General features: G+C 44.8%; 1 protein-coding gene and 1 non-coding gene across 3 annotated transcripts in view; both read left to right on the top strand.

Moving 5' to 3' along the window:
• The window catches only part of PBX1 (PBX homeobox 1), a 281896-nt gene that overhangs the window by 116562 nt on the left and 145137 nt on the right, over positions 1–20197 (top strand). The gene's annotated exons all lie outside the window — the stretch shown is intronic.
• LOC114900101 lies at positions 19393–19496 on the top strand. Its single transcript, XR_003794723.1, has one exon. It is a non-coding gene; the product is annotated as a U6 spliceosomal RNA (small nuclear RNA).

Below are 20197 nucleotides of genomic sequence, written 5' to 3'. Positions count from 1 at the left end.
ACACACACACACACACACACACACACACACACACACACACACACACACACGCAGAGTATGGATCAGTCGCAAGGTGTACTAGTTAAGGACTGCTGAACCTGGTCCGGAGATTTACTGTGATGGGGAAATGCAGGTGTGTTTTTGATTTGTGCTTGTGTTGTAGTTAGTGTGCCCCCTTTTCTTCCTTTTAGTATTGATGGGGGATCACCTTAAGATTTATGTTTATTCTTAAGACTTCTTTCCTTTTGTTTATGTACAAGAACATCTAACAGCTAGAGTTACATTTAAAGCAGCCGTGTGAATAACCTTGTGAAGACCTCCAGCTCCAGCGAGGGTACTGTTTGCTTTTTGTAGATGTATCTATAGATCTGTCTACCTATCTCTGGCAGAGAGCGTTATCATCATGTTTTCCCTGTTTCTTGATGCTTTGTGAAAGTATTGCAGAAATAAAAGAACTGTCTTTATTCTTTGATCTCTCTTATGCTTTATGAATTCTGAAAAATTGAGGGAGAACAAAGGAAATCTGTGCTTTAGTGCTTGCCCTAAGTATTGAGAAGCAGGTTTAAAAGATGCTTTAAAATTTCTAGAAGCCAGAATGGGCAGATGCTGGAAGGAAGGATCCCATGTGGTCAAGCAGACCGGATACTTCTTTGACCCAGCCCTTGGTTTGAGAAGACTGTATTTAGATGTTTCTCTAAGTGTCCTAGATTCATAGACCTGAGTGGCCTCACTGGATATCAAGATATACGTAGATGTTACTTCCTAAGTGTAATAAATGTGGACAGAGGATTATCACTGCACACGCCCAGAAATCACTTAACATCGGGGGGAGGTGCTTTTCCTATGAGCTTTCCAAGACAGAGTCCTTCTAAGGCCACCTTGTATTGGCAAAAAAGGGATTTGATGCTCTGCACTTCGTAATGGCACTTCTTTGTTCTTAGACATATGTACTTATAGAATATATCCTTCTTTTGCCTGTACTCATATCTGTAGTATAGAAAGTAAATCAATTTTATATAGTATTTTATGGTTAAGAACCACTTCGTCTTGTGTGTTGAACTTCAGCAAGAAATAAAAGAAAACTCACTTGCAGATATATTATCTCACTCCATCACTACCACAACCCTAGGAATTAGACATAAATTCCTAGAACCAATGACCAATTGGGAAACTGAGTCTTAGAGAGGTTAAGTGACTTCCTCAAGGACACAGGATGTTACATGCTATGACCAAGACTTGAACCTAGCCTTCCAAATGCAGCATTCTAGCTCTGTTAAGAAATGTCTAGTAATCCAAAAGCATTAGCAGGATCTCCCAGTCTTACTGAGACTTTTCTGAAGCCCATTTTTTGATGGTTTCCTGCTGTCACAGCTATCCTGGGAGATGGAAATGGCTTTTCCTAGATCTCTCTGCATTATTATTGTTTTGTTATTTTTAGTTCTATTTTCATGAAAAATGTGCTTTTAACCCAGGAAAATAGCATAGCAGCAGCTTATCAGAGTGTTCCAGAATGAGGAGGGTCTTATCTCACCTGCAGATTAGGGACGCCTTCATGGTTGCTGGGGTGGAAGGAATGTATAATCAGCTTGCCCCCAGTAGACATCTAAAGCCAGCGGTCACTCATCCTCTCCTAGGTCCCATGCTCCACTCTTTCCTCCCTCCTAGCTCTTCAAGCCCTGACATAATGCATGAAATAATTCTGTTTTCTCTGAAAAAGGAAGGGGGTTCTGAGACCAGGGGAGAATTAATATTTATTGAACACCTACTCTGTACAAGGAACAATGTTAGGACTATGATAAACATTTTCTCAGTGATTGCAACAGTTCCATGAGGTCAGCATCATCTCCATTTTTCAGATGGGGAAACTGGGACTAGAGTAACATTTCCAAAGTGGCACATGGAGCGAGAGATGAAGCCTGTACAGGAACCCAGATTTGTATGATCCTGAAGCCTGTGTGCATTCTGTCTACGTGGGATGCCCTCCCTCCTGCTGGAGAAAACCACAGACCATGGCTTTCTTGCAGCCTTCTGGCTGGAGACCATTAGGTGCCCGTCGCCTATGGAGAGTGTCACAGAGTGCAGCGCCACCCAGTGGGAAGAGGCTGGCTGGACTTAGGAGTTAGTCAGGCCTGGGTTTGAATCCTGCATTAGTCATTTAGTATTGATCGCTTCGACATGTTGCTTACCTGCTCTGGACCTCCATTAATTCACCTATAAAAAGGAAAGCTACCTACAGGGTGGGGAACGTGTGCAGGTAAGAGGAGAGGATATATGCAAAGCCCTAACTTGATAGGTGTCTGCTAATAGATGCTCTTTATTATTATGGTGATTACCATTCTACTTTTTTTTAGATGAAAGTGTTAGGTCACCTGGAACCTACAAGGGTGCGCTATTCAACACATAGGCTATTTGATCTATGGCAGAACTAGTTGCCAATGTCCCAGTCTCTTCACTGTGCCAGAGATCCAGATCTTACCAGGCTTCTCTGTTTTGCCAAACCTGTCTGGTCTGGCTCTTGGGAAGCTTTGCTGGCCCATCTGATGGGAATCAGGCAGGGTGAGAGGTAGGGCCAGCTGCTACCATCAGGAACAACTGGACCCCAAGAACTCTCCTTGGCTGCCCCAGAATGATTGGAAGAAAGTGTACATTAAGAAATTACAAGGCAGGGCTTCCCTGGTGGCGCAGTGGTTGAGAGTCCGCCTGCCGATGCAGGGGACACGGGTTAGTGCCCCGGTCCGGGAAGATCCCACATGCCGCGGAGCGGCTGGGCCCGTGAGCCGTGGCCGCTGAGCCTGCGTGTCCGGAGCCTGTGCTCCGCAACAGGAGAGGCCACAACAGTGAGAGGCCCGCGTACTGCAAAAAAAAAAAAGAAATTACAAGGCAGAAAGGAATTGGGGGCTGGGAAGTAGGCAACTAAGCCGGCCATTTTTACCTCCAGGGCCGGGGAAGCAGGGAGGGGGGCTTGATGATGCCTCCTTGGGTTCACAGAGGTGAGTCAGTGAGAGAGACAAGGTTTCTACTTGCTTTCCCTGGTTCCCTGGGTGCAGGCCAGGAACATCCTCAGTGTTGGTTAAGTTTGTTTGACAAATGAGGGACGCGTTGATCATTGATAACTGTTGGATGCAGAAGTGGTATTCAGACTGTTTAACAACAGCCAGGGTGGCATGGGCACCAGCCAGGCAGAGTGGACAAGAGCCATAGTGACAAAGCAGGGTCCTCAAGACAGGACTGCCTTCTGTGTGCTGGATATTAACACTTCAGCTGCTGAGTCCTTGGAAAGTACAGGGGAGACACTGGGGCAAAAAGAGGGTGGCACTTGGAGGTAGAGAGGTTGGTTGAGGAACAGCTGTTTATCAACTGGTAGAGAAGTATTTTAGGATCTGAACCAATGGTCCACATGTACTGTTACTATCATGCACCAGCCCAGCTTGGGTGACTATAGGGCTTTTCAGTGTGCATCTGAATGAAGCCAGAAACACGTGCAAGGTTTTAAGAGCATTTTGTGTGTCCTATTGGCGATATGAGGTTGAACATTTGTCTAGTAACCATAACCAGCACTGGCTTCTGGTACTCAGTTCTGGGTTCTTTTTAGGAATCTGTACACGGAGAAAGTGTGGACTTAGTGCTCATTTAAGGAAGAGGTAACTTTGATAAGAACCAGGTGGGTTTTTCCTTTTCCTTATTGGTTTCATGTTTTTTGGATCTCACTAACTCTCCCCAGCTGTGTCCTGCTGTAGGCACCTGTTTGAGACCCTGTGTGTCGGGTTACCCCCAACAGAAGCCCTGGGCGCTTCCCCTTTGTGACCCCCATGGTGCTTTCTGGGGACTAGTCTTTGTGGCAGAGCCCCTTGTCGGGGGGATGCCTGCCTCTCCCAGCTCTTCCTGGCTCATTCCAGGGCCCAAGCATCTCATGTCATCTTTTCATCTTCCTTTTCTCAGCCTTAGTCAGGGTTGTATTTTTGAAACGCATGTGCAACTACCTTTAGATAGTTTATCATTAACTGGAAATAACCCTTCAGACTTATGGGTAGATATCCACATTATTAAAAAGGATTCCTTAGATTGGTGAAGTATTTGCTTGCTAGCTCCTATAAATAGATTCTCTGGTGTATTTGAGAGCATGTATAGATCAGTAACAGCTTGAAAGAGAGGTTTGGTGCATTGCTAAAGAACTTTTAGCTAAAGTTGCAGGTGCAATCAGAAATGGAGCTACAAATGAATAATAATCAGTGATTATTTATTTGTCTAGTCCTCTAGCTTTGCAGAGCTCATCCGCACATTTTCTCATGTGATACATGTGGTCTCCATCTCTGATCGTTTGCAGGTGGAAAGGCTGACACATACATTTCTAATGGGTAATGGGGTGGCTGGAAGCTGCCACCATGAGTCCCTCTGGTTGCACTAGTGGCCACCACCTCTTCTGCATCTATTTTAAGGTCTTCATCAATGACACATGACCCTATCTCCATTCTCCCATTCATCTCCCAAAATTTACCTTTCTAGATTACAAGGCTTTGCTCTTTTCCGTAAAATGGTTGGCATCCTCAGATTTAGGCCAAGAAAAAATAGAGTTTCATTTCCATTCCAAACTTGTAAGCACACAGCTTTTCATAAAGATTGTAGTAGTGTAGGCTGGGTCTTCCCTGAAGGAGTGGCCCTTCGTGTCGCCATCTAACTGAGGAATGGTGGGTAACAGTCCCCTCTGAGAAGAGCCAGCCAGCTAGAGGGTGGAGCCTTGCTTTCCGCTGGCACCCAGGGCCGCTTGGAGAGCTGGCGACCTTCCTCCGGGGCTCCTGATATCGAGCTGGGGAATGAGTAATAGGGATTCGCCAAAGTGTTTAAACACCAGAATTGAAATTAATGTCCCCTCATTGCTGGCTACGCTGACAATACATTACAGCAAACACCTTCCCAAAGTGAAATGAATGTTTGTTTATCCTCATGAAATATACATCAAAACATGTTGGTGGAAGAAGCCCTAATGAGGGAAGGGGCCAGGTTTCCTGTTAATTCCAGGCGAATAGTTAACCGAGGTGCAGGTTTCCTTTTTCTTTCTTTTCTTTTCTTTCCTTTCTTTCTTTCTTTTCTTTTCTTTTTTTTTAAGAATAACCTGTCCACAGCTGTGTATCTAGGACATTAATATGAGTTTAATGAAAACTCCAGTTGATCTGTGCAAAGATATTGATGAGCATTGCCCAGCCGTATTAATCATCTCCTGGAGGGAGGAAATGAAGGGAATGGGCGAACAGGTTTCTGTCAGATGCCAATCCAGATGAAGAGATGTGAAAAAAAAATTTTTTTTTAACCTTCCATAGATACATCCATTTCCCGGGACGTGGGTTGGCCCAGGAGGGAATGACAGCACAGGAAATTCTGGGGCACATTTAACGTTAAATCATTAAGCTTCTGCCAATAAATCCATTACTGTTAATTATATCGAAATGGCCAACGATCCGCTGATGATATTCCTTCATTGATTTTCTTTTTTTTTTTTTTTTTTTTGCGGTACGCGGGCCTCTCACTGTTGTGGCCTCTCCCGTTGCGGAGCACAGGCTCCGGACGCGCAGGCTCAGCGGCCATGGCTCACGGGCCCAGCCGCTCCGCGGCATGTGGGATCTTCCCGGACCGGGGCACGAACCCGTGTCCTCCGCATCGGCAGGCGGACTCTCAACCACTGCGCCACCAGGGAAGCCCCCTTCATTGATTTTCATTCGCCATGGGTCGAGGTTCTGACTCTCATTTCTTTGGTGTTTTCATCTTTCATTTCTTTCTCCGTCTCCTCGTCTCTCCCCCCCACCCCCACGCCGTGCTTCCCACACCCATCCCTCCCCCTTCCCCCTTGAGCTTTTGCAGAAATGCAGTTCCCCTCTCGCTGGTGATACAGTTCTCTCCCTAAGTGCCAAATGTTTCTTGATAGGAACAAGCTACATTTCTTTATGGCTTATGGCAAACTGCCTTGATTACTTCTACTGCTGTACCCATTATGTGAATTAAATATGTATTCAGTTGCATGCTGCTTGCAGTGTTATTGCAGGGTGACATATGGTACTGACTCAATTAGAATGAAACTAGCATTAGATAACCCTTCTGATTACATGCATCCTGACCGGCTCCTCCTCGGCCTCCCCTCTGTGCTCTCTCTTTCCAGTGTCTGCAGGCAGCAGGTTTGCATTATCCGTTATCATCTCCACCACGTTGGATGCTGGCCAGGGGGTTGGAAAGGGAGGGGGCTGTGCTCTCTGGGAAGGAAGGCATCTTGGACAGACAGACAGACAGACAGACAGAATGAAAGGGCTAGTGGGGGAGGAATATTAAGGACTCTATGCTTGCATTTGGAATTAGCCTTTAATGTTATATTTTTTTGGAAGTGGTTGTCAGGCCTGCTGTGAGAAGAGGCCAGAAAGGTTTCCCTAGGGTTGGAAGATCAGAAAAGGAAAGAAAAAGAATGACTGTGAAATGACTGCTGTGTGTGTGATTAGTTGGTCCTTACCTTGAAATTTTTCATTTAAAAATAACACCTTTTTTCCCCCCAGATCAGAGCTCGTACTTATTCTAATACCAGTGATACATTTTGTTTTTATAGCACACCTGAATCATATGTTAACCCATTTGATTCCCATGAGCACCATACAGGGAGAACAGGAATTGCCATGCCCATTTTACAGATGACGTAGTGGAGACACAGAGAGGCTACATTACATTATAGTTGAAGGTCACAAAGCCACATGGTGGCAAAATGAGGAGGAATCCTTAAGAACGCAGAGGGTTCTGAAGGGCAGCTCAAGGATGTGCTATAAAGTGATTGAGAGTGTTTAGATCTTAAAAAGGAAGTATTTTGCCTGTCTGGGCAGGGGCAGTAGTTGCTGGAATATCTTGTGTTGTGAATTGATGCAACACAGTTCACACCAGAGAACAGCTGGCCTATAACATTTCCTTGTGAGGATGAATTTTCTCTCCTTGATCATTTTCACCATGTTTTAAGCAGCTCTGAGCTCCCTTCCTTTTGCTTTTCCTGCTCTATCACTTCTACTTGCCAAGGAAGAACCTGGAGACTGTTCTCTCGGTCTCATCTAGCCACACCTGAGGCTACAGTATCCTCCCGGTCCAGAGCCTACCCCAGGACTCGCAGGCCATCTTGGATTTTCTCAGGGGCTGGTAGAAAGGCTGCTGAACCCAAAATTGCTTGTCTGACTATGGCGGAATCATCTAATGGGACTTCTTGCCCATACCGGCTCAAGTACACAGGTCTGTTTGAGCATTTACTATATGTATTTGTGTGCGCCAGACCATATGCTATTGGAAATACTAAAAATGTATATGGTATATGGTCATATAAATTTATATGGTATACTGGCCATAGGCAGCTTATACCCAGGCAGAAAAATAGCATGAGGGTGAGGGTAAGTGTAAATGAGGATGATGTAACTCAAAAGTACCATAGATGCACTTATTAACCTTCGCTAGAGTTCCTAGAATTATGATGGTGCTTAGCCCCAGTACGTTGAGTAGAGCAGGCACTCACCAAATGTTGGTTGAATGGATGAGTGAATGAGTGAATGAGAGGGATCAGTCTGATTCTGGTAATAATGAGGCAGGTTTTCTTGGAGGAGATGGGGCCCCTTATAGATAACACAACCGTCCATCCCATCCTACCCCTCCCAGCCCACTTTCCTACTGCAATAGTGATCACTAATTTATAGAGCACTTTACACTGAAAACAACCTTTCAAAAGACACTGAAAAGATATACAAGAAAGGAATAAAAATGGTTACCTGTAGGGGCTAGCGGTGAGGTGGGGATGGGGGAATGGAGACAAGGCTGGGCCCAAGACTCAGCAGCATATGGGAATCATAATATGTACGTCGTGGATGTGTTTTTATATTGTAAATGTATTACGTGTTTAAAAATAAGATTAAAATCAAAAGACCTTTCAGGGAGCATTAACTTACCTAATTTTCACAGCAACCATGTGTTATAGGGGAGCATTTTAATTATGTTCTAATTTCACATAAGGAAACCAAGGCACAGAGAGGTTAGGTAACTTACCCAAAGTCATGGAGTTAGTAAGTTGTAGCATGAAGACTAAACCCAGATTGGGTTCTTTTCACCATAGCATATGGCGTCTGTGAGCCTTGGCCCAACTGTGCTAATCCCCAGAGGGGTGCCTGTGTGATTGGGGTCCTTCCTGGGACCTCTGTTTGCCAAAGTAACTGTGTATGTACTGAGGTCTCTGCAGAAGGGGAGAAGATGTGGGATTAGGGGCCCTCCCCACTGGCACTGAAACACGGCAGGCTTATATTCCCAGTAAGATCTGACTTGGAGCTACAAGAAGCATTATCTCTGAACCAGCCCTGCAATTCAGACTCTCTCTGGGGGAAGGAAGGCAGCATGGTAGCTTTAACCTGGTCCTTAGGGTGGGCCTGCTATTCTCTGGGTGCCTCCGGAGGAATCACGGAGGTATTACAATTACCGTAATACCTAAGAGGACCTGAAGACAAATCTGGCATGGAGAAATGCCAAAAATTGTTGGTCTTGTACATTTAGTAGAGCAGGACATATGTCTCTGAGGGTGAAGTGTGACATTTGTATGGCATCCTTCAGGTAGGTGTCTCCTTTACTCTGTATATGTTTACACTACCTTCGTTGCTTAGAAGAGCTCCCATGTCGCCACCCCTGCCCCCTGCCTCCACTCTTTCTCCTTGACCTCTAGCTAGGGCTGCCTCACAGCCAGGGAGGGAGAGCTGCGCCTTCAGCTGTTCTCATGTGTTCTTACTTAGTATATCTGTCATTCCATTGCAGCTTTCACATACTTGTGCTCTCCAGGCCCAGCTAGTTAAGAGCAAGGCCTTTTCCTGAGTATCACGTAGCCAGTGAAGAACTGATCTGACCATAGACTCCAGGAGGGAGATCTACTGCCCTGAACACCACAATACCTTTCTTTTAGCAACCAGTCGCTAATCAGAGGTTATCTTATTTCCCTGTTTGCCTTTCAGAAGAGTTAGGTCAGTGTTCTCTGAGACCAGCCCTTTTCATGTGCCATGTTCTGTTTCGATTTTGTCTAAAACTGTCCAGTGTACCTTCTGCACCTCCTGACTCAGGTCCTACTTCCGTGAAGCCTTCAGGTAGGGCTATGCCAGACTCTACGCACCTCCCCCCTCCGCCTCCCATTGATTCTAAGATTTCTAACTTCTAGAAAGTTTCTGTGCTTCTGCTGAGGTGAGATTTCTGCCTCTCCAGGACATGGGAGCTCCCAGCTAACAAATCCGATCTACCCTCTTTTCAGTTGTAGACTCATGCTGTATTTACTACTAATGATCTTTCCTCAGTGAAACTCTCACCTCTCCTGATTTCCGTTTCATCCTGATTTGCTTCATAGCAAACCTCAGGGGTGCATCTCTTTCGACTCACCGCTGCGATATTCCCCACCGTTGCCCATGACTCCATTTATCACCTCAATACTTGTGGCTCACAAATGTATCTACTTGTAATCTCCCTGAGGACAGGGGACTTCTCTTTCTTGCCAACCTCTGCATCCCCATTGAACAGCACAATGCCTGAACCAAAGCAAATATCCAGTAAATATTTATTGAACAAGTGGTAAATTAAAACCTGTGTTTTCCATCCAGACTGATGCTGTGAGTTTCAGGCCTGCGTGTATAACTGCCAAGCGGGCATCTCTGCGTCTACATTCAACAGAATCCTCAAACTCTGCACATCCAGGGCAGACCTCCTCAGCCCCTTGGTCCACATCAAATCTTCTTCCTCTATTCCTTCTCTCTTTCATCTGCCCCATCCAGAAACCTCCTATCTGTGTTAGACTCTTTTTTCTAAGCCTACCCTGCCCCCCATCTAATCATTAGCCAATTTGTGTTGATTCTGGCAGTAAAAATTTATTGAATGCTTTATGCCAGAGTTGGTACCAGGTGAGGGAATACAAAAGTAAACAAACACACCCCAACTATATCCCATATCATGTGTCCTCTCCATTTGCCACTGTCCTAGGTCAGGCCCTCATGTCTTTCACCCAGACAGCTGACCTCCTAGCTGGTATCTCTGCCTCAAATATCTTCTCACTATCCATCCTTTCTAAGGCCCACCATGACACTCTTAACATGCAAACCTGCTTGCCGTACCCCTATTGAGAATTCTTCACTGGCAGTCCCAATGTCAAAAGCTGTAGTCCTGAATCTCAAAACTATCGTGCCATGATCGGTTGTGAAGTATGTCACAAGTAATTTTGATATTAATAACAGTCTAAGACCTGAGGTTTGCAAATTATTTAAAATTTTAAACTAATTCAAATTATCACCATAAAAATGTCACTTTCACTCACTTGAAGTCCCATATGCTTTCCTGAGTGGAAGAGAAGACGTAGCTTTATAGCCTGCTGGGAATTGTGCATTTCTGTGGCATACCCTCTGGAGTATGCTTTAAATCTGATCATCATTGAGTGTGCAGGTATGATGGACGCAAGGCTGAAGTCTTCAGGATGAACCCTGAAGACTTTAGTGTAACCTACGTTAACCTTATGATCTAGCCCTTGTCAATTTCTCCAGGGCTCTTTCCTACCATTTTCTTCTATTTCATCACAGGCTGCAAATACCTAAAACCTGCTACTTTTTTCCCCTCATACTTCAGAAATCGTCTCCTCTATTAGGAATTCCCGTACCTACCATCCCCATGGTGAAACTATTGCTAATTGTGCAAATCCTAGCCCGAGTACTCCGATCCAGTGTTAGATATTTCTTCTTTGTGTTCATTTTGCCTTGTATATTCCTTCAAGGTAATATACGACTTAGATTAATTAGTCTTTGTAATTTTATTTTTTGCACATCATTTTAATTTTTACATGTTTATTTTCCCATTGGACTGTAAGTACTTTGAGTTTATTGCCTTTTTATATTCTTCTCCCAATTTTTTAGGACAGGCTTGGGCATATAGTAGGTGCTCCATAATCATTCATCGTATGAACGAGGGAGTCATATAGATACCATCTTACCCACTGACCCCAACATCCTGCAGAGTCAGGCACCTTTAGTACCATATCCTATCTTGATGTCCCTAGACAGGGAATCTGAAAAGCAAGTCCTGGCTCATCCATGTGTGGTTATATGGCCCTAGACACGTTCCATAAAATTTCGATACACCTGTTTCTATATGCATGGTCTGTTTGTGGGACTGTCCTCTGAAATGGTCATTTAGACCAAATTGGAGGAAATATTGGGAAGAGGATGCAGTGGGTAAAATGAGGCCCATGTGGTTGTTATTGATCCTGTGGCACTGTGTGTCCAGCAGAAGGGTTTAGATAAGTGGTAAGAAATGGAGGCCCAGTGGTTCCCTGAGCACAGATGACATACGCTGAAACCAGAGTTAAGGACCTTCTGTCTGGTGAAAATGTGCAGGGCGTACTAGACTGGAGAGAGATTGAAGACAGGAACTTCAGCCAGGAGACAAAAGGACACGGGGTCTAAATAAACGAATGGTATTTCGGGGAATGAAAAGGATCAGGCTATTTTGAAAGAAAGATTAGCAGAGCCTGATGACCACCTAGAGAAGGAGGTTGAAGGATAGGTACGACTCAAGGATGACTGAATCATTTAATTCATTTATTAACTTTTGAGATGACAGATGACTCAGTACAATGAAATGAAAAACTGTTTAACAATTACAACTGTCCCCAAATAGCCAGAAGGTGTGGTCACAGATGCCCACTTAAGCCTGTAACTGTCAGAAATGAGGCTTTGCCAGGGTTGTCACAGAAGCTTCTGCTGCGTTGTATGCAAGTTTGAACTAGGCTCTGAGATGTCATCCGTCTTTACTTCTATGTATCTGTGTTTATAGGTTTTCCAATCTGGTTACCTGGGAGGATGGGCTTGGCGTTAATAAAAGCAAGGAAATTAGGAAAGGGAGGGAATTTGGATGCTGGCTAGAGTTTCGTTCATTCCAAATTGGGGCAAATTATTTAGTTTCCTAGAATATTGTGATTGCTTCTGTATAATTGTTCACTTTTTTTTATGGGCTACATCTCTGACATTCATTTGACTTTGTCTCCCTAGAGACAAAGTGTGATCTCCTAGAATCATACTTTATTTGCAGGTGATTCCAAGACTTAGCTCTCAAGTTTCTGGGGCCTCCTTTCTGTGAGGAGTCAGAGTTTGCAGTCGATCTGAATAAAATAGAATGGGAAAGAAAAACTTGGACTTTGGAGTCAGACTGACCCGAATTTGTGTCCTGGATCCTCCGTCTACTGTGTGACACTGGGCAGGTTACCTAATTTGTCTTGTGCTTGTTTCCTCAATACTGAAAGTGAAATCATAACATCACCTACTTCATAGGGTTTGGGGAAGGATAATCATAATAAAAATAGCTACTACTAACTTAGGGGTTAACAGACACTGTGTTATTTACATTCATTATTTCCTTTAATGCTCCCTGCAAAGCTGTAAGGCCTATACTATCATTGTCCCCATTATATGGACCAGTAAACTGAGCTTAGAGGGGTTAAATAACTTGCCCTAAATGACCCATGTAGGAATTGGCAGAATAAGGATTTGAACCTAGGTTGAATGACTCTAACAGCTGAATGCTTAATGACCAAAAGAAAGCTCTGTAGCCTCCCCAAAATCACTCTTTCTGTGAAAATCTGGAAGCTCTCCTAAGACCCCCATTCAGATTAATTACCCCTTCTACCTTGTTCCTATAACAAATACCTATAGCTTTTATTAGCATGTATTTTGTCATTTTTCAACCCTTGATTCAACCTTTAATTTTAGTCATTTGTGCCTAAGTTCCTCTCTCTTCACTAAATTACAAACGTTTGAACACAGGAACTGTGCCTACCTATGTATTATCCCTCCAGTGCCTTCTTTATACATAGGTTGGAAAGAAATTATATGAAAGGCTCACTCCTTCCCTAGGGGGGACACCTTTGGTGCCATGAGCTCACCTTTGCCTTTCTGTCACCAAAATAGAAAGATTAAAGTGTCAAGGAATACTATGAGTGGCACTAATGAAATATGATCATTTAAAATGATGAAATAGGGCTCCCCTGGTGGCGCAGTGGTTAAGAATCCGCCTGTCAATGCAGGGGACACGAGTTCGAACCCTGGTCCGGGAAGATCCCACATGGCGCGGAGCAACTAAGCCCGTGCGCCACAACTGCTGAGCCTAAGCTCTAGAGCCCGCGAGCCACAACTCCTGAGCCCACGTGCCACAACTACTGCAGCCCGCGCACCTAGAGCCCATCCTCTGCAATGAGAGAAGCCACCGCAGTGAGAAGCCCGCACACTGAATGAAGAGTAGCCCCTGCTCACGATAACTAGAGAAAGCCCGCGTGCGGCAACGAGGACCCAATGCAGCCATAAATAAATAAATGAAATAAATTAAAAAAATAAAATAAAATAATGAAATGAATTCAGTTAGTCTGAGTAGAGTCCTTATATCACCCGCCCTGCCCTGCAACACACAAACGTCATAAAAGCAGAAGTAATCTTTCCTCAGTAAGTTGTTTGTGATGTTTAGAATTGAACCAGACAAGAAATGAAGTATTGGGAACCAGTTCCTCCTTGCCTCCGGGTATCAGAAATACTCCATTCCACTTGGTCTTAACTTTTTTCTCTCATCGGCCCCTTCAGTTGGAATGCAGGCGTAGTTGTAAGGCTGAGATGTGCTGGAGTCTGACCTCCCCTTGGTGGGGAGTGGGTCTGGGCAGTCGAGGTGGATGTGAGTGAATCCCCATGGTACCCATTATCGAGAGGGTTAGGCCCCGAACCTGTCCTTTTCTCCATTCTACCACACCTGAGATGGAAAAAAGAAATTCCATGACCCCTTATGTAGCAGCAGAGGGAGAAAGCAAGATGCCCACCTCTGAATACCTTTAGGTTTAAAAGTGCAGGATTAACTGATACACACTACTGTTATATAGAATAGATAAGCAACAAGTTCCTACTGTATAGCACAGGGAAGTATATACAATATCCTGTAATAACCTATGATGGAAAAGAATCTGAAAAAGAATATATGTATGTATGTCTACATACACATATATAAGCTAAATCACTTTGCTGTACCCCTGAAACGAACACAACATTGTGAAGTAATTATAACTCAACATAAAACAGAAACAAAACAACAACAAAGTGCCTTTTAACTGCTCTTGGGTGCAAAGCTGAGTAATAGTAATGGTCCTGTTGGTAAAAAGAATGATGCACGGAGTATTTCATACCTATCGAGGCAGTTTCATACACAGTACCTCTTATTCCCTTTCTCTGAGAAACAGCCCTGAGGAGATGAATAGAAGGAATCACAGAATTGTGTTTGGCTGTGTTCAGTGAAAGGCCGTTAGTTGTTTTTCTCGTTTTGTCTTCCGTCCCCTCGTTCTTTCCTGGTCCTGAATGAATCTCGCCGTGGTTATTGATACATCTCACCATTCAGCACCCGCTGTTGGCAGCCTCCCCCACGTGAAGCGAGGGGCCGTTGGCACAGAAGGCCTCTACGTGACCCAGTAAAGGCTCCGAGCACATCAGTTTGTGTAATTGACTCAACAGAGTGCCCAAAGCGTGCCCCCCCGCCCCCCCCCGCCAAACCCCTTGACTCTTATTTCAAACATGATTCTAACTGGATGGTTGTCTGGTTTCCCCACCCCTGCTAGAATATATGCATGGTCATCACTAATATTTACTGGGCACTTACTACTGGCAGACGCTGTCTTTAACACTCATGGGTATTAACTCAGGGAATCCTCACAACCACCCCAGGAGCTAGGAAACACGATTGTCTCCATTTTACAGGTGAGGACCCAGCAGGGAGGGGATCAGAAACAAGGTCCCACAACCCATCAATCAAGGTCAGCTTTAGCTTCCAGGATCTGGTACCACAGCCACGTGAACTATAACACTGTACTACCTACGAAGAAGAGGAAACTCCGCGAGGCTCAGTATAACTATAAAAAGCCCAGCAGATGGAGTTTACGTAAAACAGGCTTGCAGACTCCCACCTAGCAGTGGGCCTGGGTGATAATTGGCATTCATAATGACGAATGATTTGGGTTCTGAAGAGGAAGCCAAGTTATGTTCAAGATTATCCATCTATCTATCTATCTGGATATCTTTTAAAGAAGCTAGAGGAAAGATAACATGTTTTTAAGTGATTTATATCTAAAAAGATGAAATCCACCCAGTTTTGGTAAACCCCTAGGAATAGGGAGACGGGGCAGCTTTCTAGAGTGGTTTCTTTCTCAGGAGTTAATGTTTTCTTACCTTTCTACCTGCTCCTGGCTTCCAGAGTCTCTGTTCCCTGGGTGTCTCCCCAGAACAAAGGTTACAGACCCGTGGTCAGCCTGCATCTCCTCCATGGACTCTTTTTCCAGAAAAGATGACAAGAATTTATGAATCACTCTACACTGTGAATGGGGTGCCCTGTACCCACTCGACGTTGTTGCTTTGCTTCTGTGGTGGCAGGTAGAGGGAATGCAGTGCAGTAAATACCAGTGCTTCCATAAACCACCATGAACGTGGAAGGGGGGTGGTCAGGGGATTTGAGAGCAGAGAGGGGAAATCACTTCTTTGCCTGGAAGGGAAATGCCGTGCCTACCCCTTCAGGTCTGTCTACTGGATGAGAAGGAAATTCTCTTCCTTGCTTCTACCTTCCCCCATCCCCTTTCTTTTTTTGTTCCCTTTTTAGAATAATATAAAATAAAAAAAAGCCCAGCAGAAAGGGAGCTGTGATGCTGTCGTCCCTGGCGTTGATGTTATTTATTTTCCTCAGTTGCTGCTCTGGAAGCCTGGAGTTGACAGAGCGGTTTTGTAGAATAGAAACATTATAGACTGTTACTGTCAGAGTGTTAAATGTGATGGATAGAGAAATAGAGGCGAAGGAGGGGACTTAATACTGAGAGCCAGGGTGCTCATGGGAAAATAAACCATCCGCATATAAGAAATGAATGAGGTAATGTGGCAGGAGGTAATGGGCTTTCGCCACATGCCGGAACAGAGATGCTTATTACAGGCTGTGCTTAACCCTTGGCATGCTGATTTCCCTTTGTGGGTTCCAGGGCCCTCCGCCGTGTCCCTCTGTGCGAGCACACGTGTGGCTTTTCTTCAGGCAGGGAAGCAGGCGTGCACAGAGGAGTGGAGACAAATGTGTGCTTAATAACACGGTATTAACAGCAGCCCGTACATCAGAAAGCCTTGGCAGCTCCCGAGGGGCTCGGGATCCCCGGGGCTGCAGGAAGCAGAACATGCCCTGATTGCTGGGTTATGGAGAAGCAGGGAGGCATGCTGGGGGAGCTGGGGGCTCTGTTGATTTCTCCACTGGGGACTGCTGAGGGGTGTTCTGGTTCCCTGGGAGAGAAGTTCATCATTCATGTTACTTGGCTTCCTTAGTGGCCCCAGAAGATTCCCTGCCACTTTATGTAGCCAGTGCCTGGCTGTTCTCCCACTGCCTGGGATGTGGGGCTTTGCTGTGAGATGGGAGGGAGAGGGGCAGACAGTGGTCCTCTTTATTACCTCCTTGTCAAGTAGTACAGAGCCTGCGCTGGAGACGTAATAAAGGTGAGCATGCCAGGGGGAGACCCGGCCTCAGGTGGGATGACGGAAGGAGTCCAGCCAGCCTAGGTGACGTGAAGGGAAGTGAACTGAATGGTGACCAGGTTCCATGAGCAAGGTGCTTTCCCTTTGTATTGGGTTCCCGTGACCTTTACGACCCATCTTTGTGTCCTGGTGGTGGCCAGCCCTGTGTCTTGCACATGGCAAGTATTTAGTAGACTGTGAGGACTTGGTTAATAGGGGCCCTCATCTAGCTCTGGTGATTACATGCTGTGTGGCCTTGAACAAGTCATTTACCCTCTCTGGGTGTTAATTTTCTCTTCTATGGTGTGGGGATAATACCACCTCATAGATTTATTATCAAGATTAAACACACTCATACTAATGAAAGTGTGGGCAGGCTATAAAACATTACGCAAGCACCAAAGTATTACCATTATTTCTGCAGTTAGTGACAAAACAATACCTGTGTATCAAGGATCCAGCAAAGAACTTCACCCAAGAAATTAATGTTTTCAAGCTAGCAGCTTCACATGCTTTTACCCAGACAGTGCTGTTCTTGTCTGATGTTAAAGTGTGTCTCTGCTTTCAGTGGTGGCCACATCAGCAAGGACACCACCCTGGATGGATGTTTATATTGTAGGCACCGGGTCAGTGGGAGCCTCGGAAACTCTTGCAGGGGACCGCAGTCACCTAAGAGTTGTGGCATGCCTCACACTCCTGTTCAGAGCTTTCACAGAATCACTGAATTTTGGAGTTAGGAGGACCTTAATCCATGCCCATCATTGTCCTTCGTTTAGCTTGGAAAGTGCTTCTTGCTGAAGCACGGGCCTCACCTCTAGCAGCTTTTGGTCTTTCTCTGGAGCTCTTCTATAGAAGATGTTCCTCAGCCCAACCTCATCCTCTGAGATCTAGTTGCTGCCTCTGAGGTCATGTCACTAGGAACCCTGTCCTTAAGATGGTCCACGTTCTGGGGATTTTTGGATTGTCATTTAAGCTTTCAGAGATCCTCAGTATTTCCACAGGAGCAGAAGGACCTAGGTTGGTTGGCCCGGTCAACCGTGGTCTGGACTCTGCTCCAAGTCTGACGTTAGCATGTGGTACCCACTGGTGAGGTGAGGGGACAGTCTTTCTCCCTGCGTCCTTTTCCCTATTCCTCTTTCTCACCCATGGGTCCAGACCTTCCAGGCAAGTTGGTTGCCTTGCTGTCCCCCTGCTCCTCCTGGGATGCTTTCTTGTCTTCTCTGTATATCTAGTCTCTATCCATCCTTCAGACTTTGCTGCTTCTTATTTTTTTCCCAGTAATTACAACTTGCGTTGAATCTTCTCTTCTCTTGATTCTTCAGATTTGTACTACTGTATGTAACAGCTGGCTATATACAGTTATTTGGTATTTCTCTGATTGTTTCACATGAGACTCTCTTGCTAAGGGTATTAACATTTTCTCCAAAAAAGGATATATCCTGTATATACTTTTTCTTATAATTGGCCTCCCACTTCCCTCTGCTTCAATGATTTGTCATCTACTTCATTATAATGCTTTTATAACATAGAGCTTTCTTTTGCTTTTTTCTGGTTTTTCTCACTAGACTAGCTGTTCCTTATAGAAAGAAGGTATCTTTGGTTGTCCCAAGGCATCTAGTATATAGCCTCTCTTGTTATTTCCTCAACTTATTGACAGTTTTTAACAGAAAAGTTCTCTTCCTGCACTTGTCTAGTTTACACACTCAGACATCCTTACATTCAGCCTTGAATGGAATGGGAATGAAATCCATGTATAAAGAAAAATGGTACTAACCTGTGACAGGATCTTGTCTCTCACGAAATAATATTGTCGGTACATTTGAGTAAGAGAAGCTCTGAGGATTAGATGCAGTGATGCATCTACAGAGTGTAGAATGATGCATCACGCGTAGCAGGCATCAGAACTTGTTAGTTATAGTAGTAGTAGTAGCATTTGCAGTAATTGATAGTTGAGAAGTAGTAGAATGTAGCAGTAATACCTAATGCCCACTGATCTGCCTTTTTTGCTCTATTTGTGTTTTGGTCGAGTTCCACATATAATCAGATAATGGAGAGAATCTATAAGCTTGGGAACAGTAACACCAGACCCTCTAAATGAGAGTCTTCCCTGGGCTAGTGGGTTCCTTCTGCTCCTTACTTATTCTAAAGGCCGGCCCTACCGTGGTGTCTTCCTGAGCACCTCTGCGGTCCCAGGATATTGTCTTGAAATATGTCCCGACAAAAACCAACTCCTTTTGGGTTCAGGAAGGAAGGTGTATTTTAGGACCAGTGAGGTACAAATCCCTGGATTTGTTTAAAATTTATAAAAAGGACAATAATAAAGGAAGAGGAGAAGAGATCCAACTTCTGGCCTTTTCAGGAGACTCTTGCCTCTCTGCATTTTTAAAATTCCACTAGGATGCCCAGAATAGTAAGATTTGCAGACTACAGAGTTCAGGGGAAAGGCAGAATGACGCAGAGCTTCCAGGACAATTCTTTTCCCTTGTTGATTAGTTATTTTTCTAAATCCCTTTCTTTTCTGTGTCAAAACACAGTGCCAGTCTTTGAACTTCACCAACTATGATCTCAGAAGTGTGTGTGCTGAGGCCCTTCATCTTTGAAAAAGGGAATGATTGGGGTTCAGGAGGGGCATTGCTGGTATATTCAGCCTGGGGCTGTTTATGAAATGCAGCTTCACAGGCTTGGCCTCAGCAGGTTTTCTCTGTGGCCTGGAAATCTGCATTTCATGAACACCTTTGATGAATTCGATGCCTGTGTTACGTACTTTACTCTTTGGGAAATACCTCTACCTCCACTCCTCTTCCATTCCACTGGTGGTGAAGGTGCTCACTTCAAAAGCACATAGAAAAATTGAGAAGGATACAGAGATGATTAGCATGGGCTTTGCAGGAAAATGATGTGCACGTTTGTAAAGCATTTTGTATTTTTTCACTGAGCTGTACACTTTGTGATTTGTGTACTTTTCTATATCTGTGTTACATACCAAAATTTTTTAAAAGCATCTGTTGTCCTTTTATTAATATCACTGTGATATATGACCCAACCCAAGAACTTTTGACCTATATCAAGAACCTTTTTTTTTTTTTTTTTTTGCGGTACCCGGGCCTCTCACTATTGTGGCCTCTCCCATTGCGGAGCACAGGCTCCAGACGCGCAGGCTCAGCGGCCATGGCTCACGGGCCCAGCCGCTCCGCGGCATGTGGGATCTTCCCGGACCGGGGCACGAACCCACATCCCCTGCATCGGCAGGCGGACTCTCAACCACTGCGCCACCAGGGAAGCCCAAGAACCTATTTTGAAGAGAATAAAAAACCGTTAGTATGGATCCATGGTTTTCCAGGAGGCAGCTGCCATTTCAAGGGATATTAAGAGGCATGAGAGTCCACCTTTGTTAACAAGTGTAGTCTGTAGCAGTTCTGGGGTGGAGTGGGGAGTAAGACGGGATACAGTGCTCCTTGAGCCTCCTGATATATGAGGCGCTTATGGTGATGAGGTTTTTTGGTGTCACCGTACGTACGTTAGAATGTTTGTTGTGCGAACTGAGTGAGGAGAATGTGTCAGAATGTGGCCCTGAGCACTCGTGGAGAACGAGGGGGAAAAAGAGGACACCCTGAGCTCACCTTCATGAG

Source organism: Monodon monoceros, unplaced genomic scaffold, assembly GCF_005190385.1.
Source record: "Monodon monoceros isolate NGI ecotype Baffin Bay Population unplaced genomic scaffold, NGI_Narwhal_1 Super_Scaffold_18, whole genome shotgun sequence".
In the NCBI taxonomy this organism is placed as follows: domain Eukaryota; kingdom Metazoa; phylum Chordata; class Mammalia; order Artiodactyla; family Monodontidae; genus Monodon; species Monodon monoceros.
Note: the sequence above shows the minus strand (reverse complement) of the source record. Positions and strands in the feature narration are given on the sequence as shown.